The 13,757-nt window shown below is 37.2% G+C and overlaps 1 protein-coding gene across 1 annotated transcript in view; it reads right to left on the bottom strand.

The window, feature by feature from the left end:
* slc25a21 (solute carrier family 25 member 21) overlaps positions 1-13,757 on the bottom strand; it is an 85,083-nt gene that overhangs the window by 70,735 nt on the left and 591 nt on the right. The window lies entirely within an intron of this gene.

Genomic DNA, 13,757 nt, shown 5'->3' with positions numbered 1-13,757 from the left:
GGAAGATTTGACTCCTCGTTTGGTACACTGGCTCTTGGTAAATTTTTCAGTCAATTCAAATTAATTAGTCAACAAAATTTAAAGTCCTCCTTCTGGTATTATTGTTAAAATGGACTTCCCTCTCCTGAAAAGCTCTTGTATGTCTGGCAATCCATGACATGACATTGCATTATCAATATTATCAATATTATCCTGTTAGGTTAAAAAAAAACACTTTTTTTTTGAGTATTTTTCTTCTTCAGTTATCCAAATATTTTTAATGTATAGTAGACAACTGTCTTGAAATGTATTACAGAGTCTCTGATACCATTGTTATTATGGGCAACGTATCATATTGCAGAATGGTATCATATTGTAACTTACTTTGTGGTTCTCGCTACTTCTTAATATTTATAAACACAGCCCTTGGGCATCATAATGGCCATGAAATTAGCTTTGCTGCAGAAATAAGTAAGTTAGTAATTAATTAATCAGTATGTAATTAAAGAAAGTAAAGTTATAGCAGAGGGGAACAACTGATAATAATTTTTAATTGTGATTTAATGACTCATCATTTTATTAAAATCTTATTTTTTCTTTTTAAAATTATTAAAAGTTAGACATGCCTAGTAAGTTTGGTCAATTAAGTAATAAGTAATAATTAACGCTGATATTTTTCTTTCTTTTTGGGATTGCTACTTTATGATATTTCCTTTAGTGAAAGACAAACTTCTTTATATGGTAGAGTAATACCAACAAATGGAAACTCTGACTGTACAGCACAGGTTGATGATGCTGTGAAATAAAGTGAAGCCACAGAAACCACATTTGCTTTTCACATTTATTTCTCCTGCTGTTGTTGCATACTGCCAACTTACTGCATATAGTGTAATAAGCTAAATATTATGTGGGTTGTGTATGTTTACAGGTCCACACAAACACTGTCAAGCCACCTTAAGGAGGCTGCAGAAAAATAACTCTCCTGATCTACCATACTGCTCACCATGTGATGAAGCTGACTAAAGCATTTCATATACACACAGGCCTGGCACAGTACAGTAAATCACTCCCTCTACTGACGGTAGTAGGAGAGCTGCTGCATTTCAGGTGCAGTTCATCTGGCAGAAGTTTCAGAGGCCTGCCTCCAGAGAAAGAAAACAAACCCCTGATCTGCTTTCCCGCGAACGGCTCCCAGCGAGCCAGCCAGCGGCCTCCAGGAGGTTGTCCAGCCACTCCGGCCCCTCGGACCAGGATGTTTGGGTTAGAAAATGACTTTGCTACTCCCTCAGCCCCTTTCTCTAATTGCCCCAAGGGTAATTACCTTGTCTCCCTTCCACTTAAGAAAAACCAAGAGCCATACTGTTATTGTATCAAGTAGAAAGCAAAGTTTTCAAAAATTAGTAATATTGTTCTAATCATTATCACAGTTACTAGAATAATAAATGTATTAAATTTGAAAATGTAGGCGATGTAAATATCAATGAACTATTAAAATAAAGAGTAGTAACAACCGGTGGTCTAATAACAGATCTACTTACTTTCTCCTGTTTATACAGCGGCTTACAGAATGACCTAAAATAATCCAGCAGAAAATACTTTACTAACACCTTAACATAATCACAATAAAAACAAAAATTTGCCAAACCGCAGTTGTCTAAATAAGATCACTCAAGACTTTTCCCACAATTAAAAAAAAACACAACAAAAAAAAACTACTCTCGCTTTAAATTCTAAATATGATGGCGAGTGTGGGGGGGGGGCTATAATCGCAGAAGCATGACTGTGTCATTCTGCCTTCCTCAGCCTCGGGACTGATAGATTGGTGCCGAGTGCAGTTTCTCCCTTGGGTGTGATATATCAGGCTGCAACGGTCCAAGTACCATTATGAAACACACCCGAGAGTACCGCAATTCAGGAAAGACCAGAACACCAACGGAGCTCTCGAAAGATTTCGCCTTGTGCGGTATAGGCAAAGATGCAGGAAAATGTTCTGACTGATTCCCCTCTAACTTCAACAAACCACGTGCAGACCTGGAAAACACAAATTTGGGTTATGGAGGTAAATAAAACTTCTAATCAGAATATGGAAAATTATAGGCTCAATGGAAAAAAAATTATCAGTGCTAATATGTAAGTGAGAAAAGGAGTAGCGTTACATGTTGAAAAACACGCTCAGCTATAGTTATTGTTGGATTCACATTCTCCTTTTGAAGACAGTAACATCAGTGCTTCGCTATAGAAACAGCTGTCCACCTGTGTGTTCCTTTAAAGCTTCTGGGGGATTCTTATCGAGAAAGCATCTGTTAGAGCCTCTGATTACAGAGCTGCCCAGCTGAGCGCTCGCACTGTCAGACCACTGATAACTTAACCGTCCTCTGTCCCATTTCTCGGCCACTGCTTTCCCCCTGGACATGCTTCAAACACCGTGGAGCTGCCAGGCCAGCGCCCTGTGAGGTCTCTGTTCTACTGAAAGCATCTCAGTGTGAAATCTTGTTTTAAAACTCACACGGGCTATAGAAAATACACTCTGTGTCGCATCTGAGTCACGATTTGGATCTCAGAGTGGGATGAAACAATTTTAAAGAATTGTTGTGCTGAAGGAAAGCTTGGATGCCTTTCAGAATAAATATAGACAAAGTCTGCTGCACACCTTAGTCTTACTGGTAATACTAACATTTCCAGTGACACCTGCAGCAAACTAAACACAGATGTGAAGGATATCTCAGACTTTGAGAGTTCTGGTAAAATGAAATCATTTGCACATGCATATGAAAGGATCCACACAGTTATCCCCCTTCATATTACCTGAAAACCCATTACCATAACCATGCTTTACTACTAAAAGTGCAGATGAGAAAAGAAAAAAATGCTTAACTCAACACACGAGTCAAAACTAATCATATTCATGAAATAATTTAACCACATTGTTCTCTAAAAAGAAAACATTTTAATCCTCATTAAATAGCAAATTAATGCCCACATTTGAAAAGCCTGGATTGTTTTCTTTCTTCTATGAACAGATGTTTTACGCTCTGTCTTTTTCTCAGAAATAAAAACCAGATACATTCAGAATGCACCGTCTTCAGACCCACAGCCTTAACCAACAGATGAACATTAACACACTAACTCGCTGCTCTTTTCTACAACTTAGCAGCTTCCTTTCCATCTCTGCTGCTTACCCTTATTTCAAATAAATTGAAAAGAACTGGTGCATACCTCTCACTGTTCTTCACAAACTCTTTCCAGACTGTGACATTTGTGTCCACTTTGATTTTACTGCAGAACTCTTTGATTTCAAAATGATAATGAAATGGTAAACAAATTCCTAGCATGACCTTTCATTCCGTTTTGTTTCTCATTATCAGATTTTTCCTCATCCTCTGCCAGAGTCCACTTAACTATGTCATCCTCCGACCACTCAAGATCAGAAATAATACAAAGTGTCTATAAATTTGAGCTTCCCTAATTAAAGCCTTGCCCCAAGACATGTTCCTCGCATGGCCACCAGGCACGGGATACGTCCTCTGAAACGACACAAATTGGCCCATGAGCACAACAAATTACATTATGATTACTGCACTGGCCCAAATGCTGTTCATCTTGATAGAGTTAACCCAAAGTGGCTAAGCCTGTCTCCCAACTGCAGAGCTAAAAAGGGGAGAAAGAATTACAGTTTTTGGCCAGGGCTTACTGTAAAAACCTGTGTTGTAAATTTCCAGCTCATCCAGAGAATCACAGGGCAGACACACACAAAGCTCACATCCATCAATGCATACACACACACACACAAATACATATACACAGAAAAAGCCATGTAATTCAGGGTTTTTAGTTTGTCCGGTTTTGTTTTTGTTTTTTTGACAGTACTTATTATGTTTATTTATATTTCAGTGCTTACAGCAGGAGCATGGAGGGTTTGTAATTACAGTATCTGAACTCTTGTATCAAATTCAGTTGAAATAACATGAGGTTTGCCGTGGCCTTGGCTTTTTTGAGGGGAGAAGATTTCCTGTAACAAAACAAAAACTATTAAACAAGCGATCAAAAGTCAGTGAGCCTGAAAAATTAGCATTAGGAATCCATCCAGTGGTTACCTCTACCACAGGCCCACATGTCTGACCTGCTACCAACTGTGGCTATGAGTTACAGGGCAGGAGGTTAAATGCCCAATTCAAGACTTTTCAACACATGTCAGTGTTCATAGGGAACAAGGTGGTAGAGGATAAACAGAGGACATGCTGCTCTTGAGTCAAAATCCTCAAAAATCAGAATGTTAAAATGTAATTTGGAAATTTTCATAAAGTTTAAAGGTAGAAATGTCTAGGAGGTCTAGGAGGGATGGAGGGATGACTGACAGCTGCTCTCCAAAGAAAGAATTTGTTTCTACTGTGACTTAATTGCGAGGTTGAAGACTCAAAAATATATCTGAAAACATAATCCAGATGCATGCAGAACACACACACACTCACTTAAGTATATCTATTTCCTTGGATGCATTTGCACGCATGTCCGCGCAAACACTTGCAATTATATCCCATTTCCCAGCATAAATTTCTCATCTGGATGCACATACACGCAAAAACAAACAAACAAACACATACACTTGACCATTTTGTGGCATGAAAACACAGCCCCCACACACGCACAGCCATTTCCTTCACACGAATGCATAATTCAGCTGCACACATACACACACCTAAACACAGAGTTGATTCTCACAACTGTAAATGCAACATTTCTTACAAGGTCACTCTCTTTCTGCCCCCTTCACTACTTAGTCTAAGTGCTCAATTAAGCATAGCTTGTTGTGCTGATTTTCCTCCCAGTTTTATTATTGTTGCCATGTGCTGCTCTATGTATGCCTTCACTTTTCACTTCTGAATTTTGGTGTGATCTCAGTGGGCCCTACACATCTGTCCTCCACCTAGTTTAGCATTCTATTTTATGCTCCCCACACATACAGTGCAAAATGATGACGTGTACGGCTGGCACGCTGACTAGTAAAGTGTCGTGTGGCGAAAGGTGTAGAGGCTCTTTGTGATCATCCTGTTTGCAGTATGAAATCATTGCAATGATGCAATGAAACACCATTTGTGCCACAATCTAAAAATCAGCTGCCTGTAGTACACTGTGCTGTTTTTAATAAAAAGTACCTCTAAATAGAAGGCAATGATCCAGAGAAAGCCTCCCATGTTGAGCAATCATAATTTTCTTCCTGAATCCATACTTACCATAACAGCATAATTATTATTATTATTCTAAGAACTTGTATGTATGATAAATGTCCTGTGAGTGCAGGCTGTTAGGCCGGGCTTGCTAAGATGTATGCACGGTACCACAACTTAATAGTGCAATGATGCTTAATAAACAACAGCATCATCGCACAGATCAGACTGACTATAACTGGTTGCAATCAAGTTGTTGCAATAGTGGCATCCAAAATCACTGTTTTAACAATTCCAGCAAATAATTACTGGGAGAACCGGGACAGCTGAATTATGCAGTCTTGAATGCTCATGCTGAGAATGTCAGGAGAATGTTGTGGGGTCTTTGCATTTGACCTTCCATGCATGCACAAAATAGGAGATCCGCTTCAATCACATTCGCACTACTTCAAACTTCAAACACTGTCTGGCTTAGACAAGGACGCTTCCTGAATAGAGCATTGAGGAATTAATATACACACATGCACAGACTTTGAATTTACAACCAGTGTCAGACATTTGTTTTCTCATGAACATCAGAGTTGCAGTGCACACACAGACACATACACATATATATATATATATATATATATATATATATATATATATATATATATATACACACACATACATACACACACACACACACACAATTTAATACATTTATTTTTTAAAGAGACTATAGTTTGCGTATTCTTTAATGTCACCCACACACCAATAAAGCATGTGGTGGACAATCATAATGTTTATAGCTGTTTGCTTTGGGGGAAAATAACTATAGGCTCAATTATCATCAATTAAAATCAAAGATTTACTATGCATTAAAAAGCCCGAAATGACATTAAGTGTTAGAATGGCTGCAAAAGATTGGCATAATAGAACACTGTATGCATTTATGCGGCTGTTTCATAAATTAGGCAGTTTTGTATCATTCATGTATCCCGCTGGACTTTCCCTGACTAACAATGCTGATTCAGAAGTCATTGCAGTGCGCGCGTCCTCCCCTGGCTCCCTCTCAAAGTTTAAACCGTGCGCGTAACCGTGCGAGCTCGAGCAAGTACTATCCGGTAATTGCGCCTCGCGTCTTGGCTGGACTCATTTCACACACAGCCTTCCTCTGGGTGCTCTCTCCCCAACGCTTGGCCTCCTCCGACCCCCAGAAACTCCACCAGTGAAACATTTTCATAAATCATGTCGTTAAGATAACGTCGGGAGCGCGTCTGGAGCTCATACGTCACATCACATCATAACACACTAAATAGGGATTTTTTTTTAATAGTCTTACCTGCCAGCTGACGGATTAACGTCTTAAATGCATCAGTAAGATACAGGAATATGTTACACCTTAACCTAACTCTACTATGCTTTTCAAAAGATAATTTAAAAAGAAAAATAGAGATTGTTTAAATCCATTTGAATTTCGTAAGCTTTACGTTTTACACTGAGAGACTACAGGCCTGTTCACTTTTGAATTTAGCGTTAAGGACTCTATGTTCTAAGGTTTGACAGAGACCGATCTCACTCGGAGTCGGAAAATTTCAGTGAATATTGATGGCTCTTGTCAAAATAACGATGATTCACATGCAGCCTAAAGCCTTGTAAGACATTTAACTCGAAGACACGGCTAAAGTGAAACAGTGAAGATTGTGCTGCTGGAATTAAGAGTTAAATTCTACTTTAATACCATAATCAACGAGGCTACTCTAGCGATTATGCACTTTTAAATGAAGAAAATTGATGTTTAGATTGTTTTCAATGTAGGGTAACTAAAATATTTCAGACACAGGCGTGTACTGCTGTGAAAACGCAGTTGCAACGCTTGTAGCGGGGAGTCGGGGTGCACGACCGCCTGCACCCTGTCTCTTAACGCAGAAGGAAGAAGCTGAGGTTCCTCACGTCTGTCTCGAAACGAAAAATCACCATGATGTCTGCTTTGTGCGCGTAAGTAGTGGACAATATGCTTTTGGGAGATGTTACAGCTGTTTTTGGACTATAGGATCATTTTGTTTGTTAAAATATACCTTACTGATTTTTTTTAAGTTTCATTTAAGATCTGAGGGCTAATTCGGGCCTAATCATACCGATCTAAAATATATCAACCGACGCCAAATTGTGCAAAAGCATTCATTATTTGATCATCAAAATCTCAGCGCCAGTTAACCTTTTGGCTTCTAACTATTTTGGGATGCGAGGCATTTGTAGTGCATTAATTAGACTACCATTAAACTTGATGCCTGTTCGCATTCAGCTAATTTCTTATGGCATTGTGATCATTCACATCTACCGGGGAAGGTAATTAGTTAACGGAGATAATAAATCTTCGGTGTTTGTTTTAGGATTGATTGGTGTGTTGTACTTCTTCCATATTAAATGAGGGGTTACTTTAATTACATGCTGCACACCCTGAAGCGTGCAATTTATTCCTAAAGAAACATCGTGGAGAATTTCACTCGGATTCATGTGTGAGATCACTTCGATCGAGAAATCAGTTCGTCTATCAGACAGAAAGATTCCAGCAGGTATTCGTGTTAAATCCCGCTTCTTCTTTTTAAAGAGAAGAAAACACACGTGTCCGGTTAAGTAGTCATCCTTCAGCACTATCATGGCTCATTTTAGCCAAGCCATCCACGACCCCATGGGTGGACATGTGTCTGTCAAAGACGGAGTAAAAAAATGTATAAGGGTGCTTTTTAATCTAAGCCAAAACACATATTAAATATGAGTGATGTGAGCCGCCACATGCCCTAGGCTGAGACAAAAAAGAAGAAAAAATGATGAGAGGCAGAGAGAGCTGATTTAGAGGAATAGGCCAAGAAGCACCCCATCCAGAATCAACATTACTTCAAACATGAGGTCATCTAAACATCTGTCTACAACATGTCCGCCGGGAGTTCAATCAAAGCCCTGCTGAAACATGTAGGCTACAATTGTTTCTGGAAATAAATATTAGGCCTAATTCGGCTGTGATTGGTGCAGCCGCTCGGGAATCGCGGAGAAAAAACACTCTTCCTTAACTGCGCGTCTCTGTCAGTGGATAACCCCCACCACTGCAAAGACACACACACACGTAGCCTATGCGCACACACTTTGGTTTGACTTTATTTATTTGATTCCTCCTCTCCTCTTTTCTTCCTCTCCTACATTTAGGTTAAGTGGCTTTATTTGTTCTTTCCCGACTGATTTCAGGTCCGCTGTTTAAAACCAATTATATCAAAGGAGCTGCGGTGCGGTCTGAGCGAGGCTCTGACAGTCTGGAGGGAGAGCTGCAGTAATCACACGCGGGGCGTCTGTCTCATGTCGTCACAGTCCATTTGCTGGAGACGGATCGATTTACTCATGGAGTTTTAAAAAAGCATCTACCGAGGAAATAACAAAGGACTTTGAGAAAACATTACAGCAAAGAGCATGTAACTGGATAGATTTTCTATTTTTATATTTGGTCCATTCGGTACTTAATCATAATGACTGCATTATTTTAATATTTATACTCTTTCAATGTTTTCCTTCTCTTTCTTTTTTTTTTAGCTTAAAGGAAATTATTACTATACTATATGCCTTGTTCCCCCTCCAAATAAGAAAACACGTTTTTAAGCTGCCTTTAAGATGCAGCACAAATGGCTACTGTCTCCTTGCATCCAAAGGTAGTGACTGAAGCTTGGCCTCTAAAAAGTTGCAACTTCCCTTTACCAAGAAACTAAACATAACATGCAACTACTACCCCCTTGTGGATAAAGTTTGAATGACCATTAAAAAGTAATAAAAAATATGTATAAATTTATATATATATGAACGAACTGATAAACGACAATGGTCATTTGACCTATTTTGGTAAAAATTTACTAATTTACAATAGTAAATTTAAAATAAATAAATAAAACTAGCTGTAAAATCATACTGCTCTTTATCTTTTAGTATATTTTAGTCAGATATGTTACAAAAACAAGAATTAGGCAGTTTTGGGTGGATAAGTTTAATGTTGAGTTTGTATAAATAAGCAAATAAACCAGTGTTACATTAAATAAACGAATGAATACATTTAAATCTGTAACAAAAAAACAAACAAAAAAAAAAAACCCACATTTTTAATCAATGTAAACTAAGTAAAACAAGCAACCCCACTGTGGAAGCTAAACTGAATTATTTTATAATTCTAACCATAATAATTCTGTTGTGATAATATGTGGAATGTAGACCTATTGCAAACGCACTGGTAACAACAATGAACAATTTCCTCAACTTCTACTTTATAAGATTCATTTGTAAATATTGTCTACTCTCTTATTTTGTTGTGTCAACAATGCAGTTGTTTAACTGTCAGTGTGCCCCAGGGCAGCTGTGGCTACAATGTAGCTTGCTATCGCCAGTGTGTGAATGTGTGTGTGAATGGGTGAATGACTGAATGTAGTGTAAAGCGCTTTGGGGTCCTATGGACTAGAAAAGCGCTATACAAATGCAGGCCATTTACCATTTTTACCATTTTAACACACCCTCACACAATACAGAGTACATGCTGCTCCTCAAAAGATGGGCCTAAAACCCACTAACCGCGACTAAGATTTAAACTTTGTGAGGAAGGAGAGACTGAAATTAATGTTTCAGTTTTGTTTAAAAACAAAATAATTTGCAAAAAAGTGTATTTCACAGAAACTCGATATTCACCAAAAAACATATTGAAACAGACACACAGACTCCACAAACTGTCAGCTTATCACAGGAAAGAAGTTCACAACCCGTCTTTACAAAGAAATGGAGCCCAGTTAGAGTGTTGACCCTATAAAAAGGTCAAAAATAGCTGCTTGCACCTAGAATGCCAAGCTGAAATCAGATCACTTTACAGAGTGACGAATACAGCTTTCTTCGCTCAAACCGTATTTAACTAAAGCCCTGTGACCAGGTTGTACATAAATTATCTCCAGTCTCCCTGTTAACACAGAATCAAGATTTTCAAAAAAGTTAAAACAGTGAGGTCTTTCTCTTCTGGTATAACCCTCTGCCCCCTGAACGCCCCCATCACAGATGAGTGCGAATCAAGACAGAAGGTTGTCAGACCCAGGGGGCTTGTGAGGAATCGACAAGGATAGACAAGCTGCAATAATATAATATAACACCTCATTTCATATATATATCTATATCTATATAGATATATAGATATAGATATATTTATTTGCCTTTAAATTGATAATGACAAATATGGCACAGGAACAAACCGGTCACAAAAGGCCTCTACTCACTTTTAGCTTTAACCACATAAAAAGTAAGAACAATGGCATGACAACTGAAACACCAGTTTAGCCAATAACAGAAGACTGCAAGTCAGCAAAATTGGCATGCACATAAAAAACGAGACTGATGAAATAGAATACGTGTTTTAGGCTTCACTTTCACCTCGAAAGACAATCTTTTGATGAAAGGAGGCGAATATAATGTTGAGCAAGAGGTTTCGTAGGCATTTGTAAAGTTACTGGGTTTGACTCTATAGCTAATCCGTGTGATGAAGTAATTTACATTTTTTTATTGTTTCAATACAAATGCAAAAGAAATATAAATACTGCACGCAATATTAATATAAATATGGAAGTGCAATGTAAATATTGCTCCGAAATACTGAGAGAAAATTGCGAATGATTCAAACAATATTTTGGCATATCAAAAGTGAATATTATATTAGTCCAGTCTTTAAATATTTAGGAAATATATTCTTAAACTGGAAGATTAAGATAAAAACTATATGTAGACAAAAAATAAATCATAGATAAAGTCAGTGAGGAGGACATCAGCAACAACATGAAAAATAACATTATATAGACAAACCAAATGGTTTGTCTATATAAAAAAAAAATACCATTTTGCTAATTTTTTTGCAAAATAATGAGCAATCCTGCAACTGCAAAACCGCCACTTCAGTCTACAAACAAACAATGGCTAGAGGAAGACAACTACCTTGATGTCTAAATAAACATATAATATTCATGTTAAAGGTTGAGTTAATGTAGACAAAAATCAGCTTTTAGAAAATGAAAATTTCGCCATAAAAGAAATTCTGTTGGAATGACTGCATCCTTGTATGCATTAAAAGACTTTAACAAAGCATCCACAACTTTCTTTTTCTCCCCCTCACATCCAATGCAGAAATCCACACAAACCACAAGTTCAAACTGTCAGACAGTGAGCTGCACATCAAGAGTAATGGAAACTAAAGCTGAAGTTTCACAGTGGTTCTTTTTAAAGGGTAAATGATTACTCAAATTCAATGACTAACCGTGCAAATCTTTAACCAAAGACATTCCAGCAACTGCAGAATCACTGACAACAGCGGAGACTTCTGCTTATTTGTTCAAATCATTCCCTGGCTATCCTACAATATAAGCAAAATAAAAACTATAGTTCTGCTCCCTTTCTGGTTAGGCATGGTGTCTTTCATACAGAATTAAAACTCATAATCCTGAAGTGACAGAACCCCAGTTTGACTCTGATGTCTAAGTTTTATATAACACTTAAAATTAAGAGATAAACGAGCAAATTAAATACATAATTAAATTTAAAATTAAGAAAGAGCCTTTTTCTAAGCTGATGAACTTTAAAGTCTCTTTTTTTCAAAAATATAAATATAGTTAAATTAATTAAATCCTAATTAACCCCTGTTTAATTTGAGAGTCTTTAGGAAAAACTGTTCTAGCACCAAAGTTATCAAATATTTCAATATTTTGAGACAAGGCTAATCGAATATTGAAACATGGTAATGAACAGTATATTTGCATAATGACTGAAATCTAGCACCACTGATTAACAATTAGCTGTTAACATGTGGTGCTAGTTTGCAATTATGCAAACATGCTGTTTATGAGGTTGGGAAACCTGCAGTCAGCTGAGAATGAAGAAGTCACTTGGATGAGTGACGCTACGTTACTTTTTTTAGGAAACCATAAAAGCGTTAGTAGACTATCCCTTCTCACTGTGAAATTTAATTAACTTTCATTTGATTAGATATATAATAAGACCACTAATTACTATTGCCTTCTTTTTATGAAGTGTGACTATCTCTAGCCAGACACATTGAAATTGGCTATAAAGATCTCCTCTTTTAAAATAAGCAGTGAATCCATCTGTATATCCCCGACTATGCAAACCCAGCAACCCACTTCCATCATGGTGTCAGATGAAGGTAAATAAATCACAACCCAAGTGATTTAACTTGAAACATAAAAACGCAAAAATAGAACAACTCATTTTGCACTCCACAAATATGTAAATAGTACAGCCTTGAGGTCCCTGGGATTTTCTAAAGGTCGCCGAGTGTGGAGCGCTCAGTGATGACGTTGCCTGAGAGCACCGGGACTAAAATGAATGTAGCATTTGTTGAGTTTCATTTCAGAGTTGCTGTCAATTGTTTTTAGAACACAGTGAAGGACATTTGTGTTACTGATTGTAATAAAGCTGTTTGCTGTTCACATTTTTAAAAAAGTTGTTTTTTTGTTAGTTCTTCATGTTCTGTCTCTGATGATAAGAAGGATAGTGTGTATTTCATGATCTTTCAAGTGTCTTGTATCCATAGACAAAAGACACTTTAAAGGTTATTTAGTTTGTTCTCGCTTTGCAACTGTGACCCACTCAATTTGAACTTCTTTTTTTCCCCCTCACATGGTAGCCAGAGGTTTAAACTTTACGTTTCATTTTGGAGTCTTTAGAAATACTCTATTCTAGTTCCAACACTGTTAAAATATTTGAACATTTGAGACAATCCAGAATGGATAATCTAATACTAAAACACAGTAATGGTAAGGCGACATATATCTTCTCTATGCACAAAAAGTATTTAGAGTAATAAAGTAAAGCCATAAAAATATTTTTGAATTCTAATATGTTGGAAAAATAAAGAGTTTATTAGCACCATTTAAAACCAATTTGAGTATTTTTTTTTGCAAGCACTTCTGAAGACATTAAAAACGGTTAACTTCTTCAGCTTCAGCTTTTTCTAGGTTTATCACAGAAATATCTGAGAGTTGCTGGTGTAAAACTGACAGATTGGACTTCAACACATTTAACCGTGCCGATCTTAGGCAAACAGTCTTAGAAAAAAATCAGCATAATTTCAAAACTGCTGTAACCAGATGTGCATACTTCACTGCTCCTCATATCCACCTTTAATGTAACATAACTTTTAGCAACTTTAATGGAAGTCTGCCTCTCTCTCCATCCTTCAGTGGAGTGCTCACTAAGAAGAATATCATCACTCTACTGAGTTTCTATTTTGAAAATGTTACTCAACTGATAAACAAATGCAGATTTTGATCTGGGAGCCAATCAATAACGCGCATTTCCAAGACTATTAGCCTACTACATATCTAAGGAAAACAAATAGTGATAGAAAACAACTTGCATGGAAGTTATACTTTTAATAACAGTGATGTCAAAATGAGCATTTACCTAATTTCTTTGTCTAAACTGGTACTGAATAAGCTTGTCCAGCAATAATATCGTTCAGCAATTTATTAAAGCTGAAAGCTAAGTTGAGTAGCAGTTGCGCGCATGCGCACAATTGGCTTTATGTCCCGGTGTGCAAATTCAGCATTTGAG

Source organism: Astatotilapia calliptera, chromosome 19 (genome assembly GCF_964374335.1).
Source record: "Astatotilapia calliptera chromosome 19, fAstCal68.1, whole genome shotgun sequence".
NCBI lineage: Eukaryota > Metazoa > Chordata > Actinopteri > Cichliformes > Cichlidae > Astatotilapia > Astatotilapia calliptera.
Note: the sequence above shows the minus strand (reverse complement) of the source record. Positions and strands in the feature narration are given on the sequence as shown.